The following is a 5,298-nucleotide window of genomic DNA, read 5'->3' on the forward strand; positions in this document are numbered from 1 at the left end:
CAGAGCTGAGCTGCAGCAGGCCGGGAACGTTGACCTCCTCCATCACTGGAGTAAGCAAGCCTCATGTTCATGTTCGCTTCAGCTGCCTGGCTGCCGGCCACCATCTTGGCTGGCAGTTAATTTGCATATCTCGCTGATTAGCCAATGGGAAGGGTAGCGAAGTTATGGTTAATTACCATGTTTCTCTATTATTAGGTAGGATGTTAATCATGCTCTGTTAACCATGATCATTCTGTTCTGATTAAAGAAAGCACATTTTAACCTCACTGAGAGATGTACACCCCGGGGCATGGGAGCTAACTTCAGAATGCAGTCCATCGTCCTGTCCTGAAAACTGCCTATCATTATGGAAAGATTTACAGCCTCGTGGCAGAACTAATCTAGTCCCGGAGGTTCCTGCTCTTTACAACCCCCAATCCCTATTACCAGTAACCTGGTCCCGGGGTGCCAGCCCCCTGAGACCCTCCTCCAGCCCACATGACTTGTAACTTGCAATGATTATCCCATGCCTTCTTTCCATACCTGAAATTCCTTCTTTCCCAGGTAATCTTTGTCCTTCTACCCAATATAAGCAGCTGGCTTATGGGAAGAGGCAGAGCAGGTTTTAGTTGATGACCTGCTGCTCTCCCATACTGCTGGCATTATAGGAATAAACACTCATATATAATTCAACCACATCTCTGCTTAATAGGCTGAAGTAGTGACAAGCAGCATGGACCCCTGGGTTGTCTGGTTACATAACAGCAGCTGATTGCCTCTCACTGTCCTCTCTTCTGTATCAGAGGCTGAAATGGCATCTTTATTAAATCTGATGCTAAGCAGATTTTTTCTCTCCATCTGAAAATATTGAAGGAAAAAAGGGAGATGGGGTGTCTCAATTAGGATTCTGGCCTCTCCATACATCCAAATATCTAAGGTTGTTGCTTTTTGATAGTAGTCTGTTTCCTTATTAACATTTCAAAAAACAAAATCTATGTGTTGACTAGGAAACACACATTTTTTCCTGCTCTTAGCATTGAATAATGGGTTCAAAATAAGGGTGCATCAAAATTTACTTTTTATACTGACCTCATACAAATGTGTTTCACTGATTAATTAGGAAGAACACATCTATAAGTGATTTTCCTCCATGAGGTGCTAATTTCATTTGCAGAATGATAATCTCAGGTAAACAGAACCAGAAGACATTATGCGTAGAGAAAATGGTACTAAGTATACCTGTTGGCTTCGGTTTCCCCATCTGTAAAATAAACTATGGATTTATTGTGAGAGTTGAAAGATATAATCAAGAGGAGATAAATATTTTCTATAAACAGTAGTTAAGTGAAAACAAATACCCCAGATTCAACATGGTGCAGTTAAAAAAATGTTTCTCTTCATTCCCTCCCTACCCCAATACTTCTCAGCTAGAAGACTCACTGAGCTTCTTGATTTGACTGCATACCAATGCTAAATTCCTGAAATTGGAAAGACTGTTCTCTGTGAGACAACCTATTGCTCAATGCTGGACATGAGAAAGGACAGGGCAGGAACCCAGTTTTAAAACAGAAAAGGGGCCCTAACTGGTTTAGCTCATTGGATAGAGCATTGGCCTGCAGACAGAAGGGTCCCAGGTTCCATTCCTGTCAAGGGCATGTACCTTGGTTATGGCACATCCCCAGTAGCGGGTGTGCAAGAGGTAGCTGATCAATGTTTCTCTCTCATCAATGTTTCTAACTCTCTGTCCCTCCCCCTTCTTCTCTGTAAAAAATCAATAAGATATATTAAAAAAAAAACAGAAAAGGAATTTCAGCTTATTATGAACAAATGGATGACTGCAACCACATTTTGATGCTTTCTATTAGTGGGAATACATTTATTCTGCTTGTTTTGTTTAAGGAAAGTGCCAGAAGAGCCATGAGATTTTCACAAATCTATAGACTCATAAAAAAATTAAATAACATGCTGCTATTTGGAGTGCCTCTAAGCAGTTAAAGATGTCAAATATTTTATTTAGCATTGCACTTTGCCAGAAACAATCATCAGGTGATAGCTTTATGCATATCAACCAGTTCTCTGATTTCTTTAGGAAGCAAGAGATTAAGTCAGTTCAGTCCCACTTTATTTGCTACCCCAACCGTAAATAATAAACTAAATCCCCTTAAAATTTTACAGCAATGATTTGCATACTTTCCTTCAGGTGGTAATTTTTTATAAGCATAAAGTTAATTTTTTTTGCCACTCATTTAATTTCTCATTAAAATTTCTTTAAGGTTGTCATGAAATCAACTTTTGCAACATCTATGCAAAAAGAACAGAAAGTGTATAAAATACAAATGTACTATAAGAAATATGTAAAAATTATTTTTCTGTTTCACAAAATGTTTTAACAATAGCTACTATTGTTTATTAATTACTACAATTTATTAAGTATCACATTCCAGGCACTAGGGAAGAGGCCTTTAACAGGTGCCCTCTACTTCTTAAGATGAACCGTAACTATAGTACTATTTATGCTCAGAGCCCCTCAGCTAATAAGGGGATGAATTTTCCTGTGGATGAAAAGGGGCCACATACTCCCGACAAGCTCAGGGGAGGCCCGCATGGCAAGCCTTACAAATTCAGAGCCTGAAGTAACCAGAGGATGGTCTGAAATTAAAACTTCCTAACTAAAAGCCAGACCTGCTGGGTAGTCATGTCCTAGCCATACCTATTTGACAAAGGTCAATCTTTGTCAATAGTTGGAGCCGGTCTGTTGTCTTTTTGCATCTATGATAACATACCTTTGGAATGTCATAGAGCTCCCCTTATTCCAGACCCCTCAGGTCACCGTCTCCCACCAGAGCACAGACCACAGAACCCCTCACTGCTATCTTGTTCCCCCATACCATCTCTGTGTGCTATAAATGTTAACTATCCTGTACTCACCGATGTAAAAGTATGTGTCTATCATTTTACTTTTTATCCAATCTCAGAGATTTCCTGCTTTGCTTTCTCCCACCCCCCAATCCACCACCAATGGATTTCATGTAATCCTTACATCTTCTCCTTTGACTCTGATGTATAAAATAAGGTGTCCAATTGCCATTCTCTGGAGTATTTTCTCAATCCCTTGAGATTTTTCTTTCAGGCAATTGTCAGTTTGGCTCAAATAAACTCATAAAAATTATCTCCAGGTTTAGACATTTCTTCCTTCCTGGACAACCCCCCCCCCCCCCCAGCCCTGGGACTCTTATCATGTCACTTTTGTTAAAAACTTACTTTTAGCTACCGAACATATTTTACATTTCTGGAATACAGCTGTTATTTTTTTAAATCCATATGACACATTGTCCCTTCCTGCAGTTCTGCAGAATTCTATGTGTCAGAAGCGGTTAACAGAATTGGGGAAACATTGAGGAAGTGTTTCTGGTCCACATGTAATTGAGTGCAGTGAATTTACTGGGTCAGATTTAGTTGAACCCCTCTGATGTTGGTCTAGCAATTAAATCTACATAAGACAGACTAACAAGGGAAAGAATTTCATTTAATTACATGCATAATATGGGAACCTCACATATATAAGAGAGTCAGAGACCCCAGACAGAAAGGGAAAATGAGGTATATACATCAGGCATTCGGAGCTAAGGATGCAGTAAGGCACTTCGGGGCTTCAGAGAGAAGGAAGGTTGTTTGCAGGGTGATAAGAAGAGCAGATGCTCAGAAATCAGAAGTTTGCCCTCCCCTGTGGATAGCCATAAAAAGTTTTTCTGGTGATAACTCTTATTTTGGACAAGGTCCCCAGTTTCAATTCTTTAAGGGAGAGGAAATTTTTTTCTCATGATTTCAAAGGATCTGCATTGCCTTCAGCTCAAAGTAATTCACCTACCAAAGTGTAACATGCTGGAGAGGTGTGTTCTGAATCCTTTCACATAACTACTGTTGAACCCAGGTTTTCCAGCACATAGTAGACACTCACATACCTAATGAATTCGGTATCCAGTTAATTGTTTTCTTCTAAAAAGCCTCAATTAGTTAAATGAACTTAAATACCAATTTCAAAATAGTAGATCTAGTGAAGGGTTTGCGGCTCCAAAATGTTAGCCTCGGGGAGGGAGGAGGGAGGGTCAGAACAAGGGTAACTTCTTTTTTATTTTTAGTATTTTTTAATTTTTTTTTTTTTTTTTTTTTTTACAGAGAGGAAGGGAGAGCAATAGAGAGTTAGAAACATCGATGAAAGAGCAAGGAATAGAGAGTTAGAAACATTATCAGCTGCCTCCTGCACACTCCCTACTGGGGATGTGCCCACAACCAAAGTACATGCCCTTGACCAGAATCGAAGCTGGGACCCTTCAGTCCGCAGGCCGATGCTCTATCCAGTGAGCCAAACCAGTTAGGGCGAGGGTAACTTCTTGTTCCTCTGAGATGGGCACTACTTAAATCAACCTTGCTCCAGACCTAGGTGCTCCCCCCAAACCTGAATAGCTGTGTCCCTAAGACGACCACTGAAGTAAGGAACAAGTCCCACCGCCACCTTAGCACACGCGGGGAATCGCATTAAACTTAAAAGGAGCGTGTTTACTAGCAAACAAAGGGCGGAGGGTCTCAGGTCCCAGGACCAGCTGGGGCCGCCTGGGAATAGCAAGAGCTGAGAGCCGCAGGGACAAATGGACATTGCACACTCTAGCAGATACACACCCTTCTGCGGCTACCTGGGGCTGCGCCCGCCAGCTCCAGCTACCTGGCCCACAGCTGGTTCTCCACCACCCCGAGAACTTTTCTGTCCCTCTGGACCCAGAGTTGGACAGGTGGGGGCCTCTGAGGATTTTTTTCCACTGGACTCGGCAGGAGGCCCTTCCCAATTGGAAGGTGAAGGCTCTTAAGTCCCTCGGAGACGCTCACAAGACAGAGGGCCAGCGGGCAGCGCAGAGCTTGCGGAGCAAGAACAAAGGGAAGCCGCGGCTCTGGGAGGATGCTGCGCTCCTCTGTGCCCCACCCGGTCGGCTCGCGGGCGCTGTCTCGTGCGCAGGTAGCCCGGCTTTGGGGGCTGCGGGTGAGTGTGTTGAGCAAGGTACACAAAGCCTCACTTCCGTGGGGCCAGGCGCCCGGACTCGCCTCCACGCCACCCAAGGTCCGTCACATTCCTGCATCCCTGCCGCCTTCTGGGACCCGAGTGCACGCTGGATGCCAGGCGCGGTGCCAGGCGGAGCCCCTACAGGTAACCTTTGGGGAAACCGGGGCTGAGGGAGGCGGCGGCTGGCTGGGGAGAGGCATGCCTTTTTAGGCAGCCGCGCAGCCCCCCGCAGCCCAAGTCTGCCATCACTCTGCCAGAGGAGAGCT

The sequence above is a fragment of the Myotis davidii genome, unplaced genomic scaffold, assembly GCF_000327345.1.
Source record: "Myotis davidii unplaced genomic scaffold, ASM32734v1 scaffold416, whole genome shotgun sequence".
NCBI lineage: Eukaryota > Metazoa > Chordata > Mammalia > Chiroptera > Vespertilionidae > Myotis > Myotis davidii.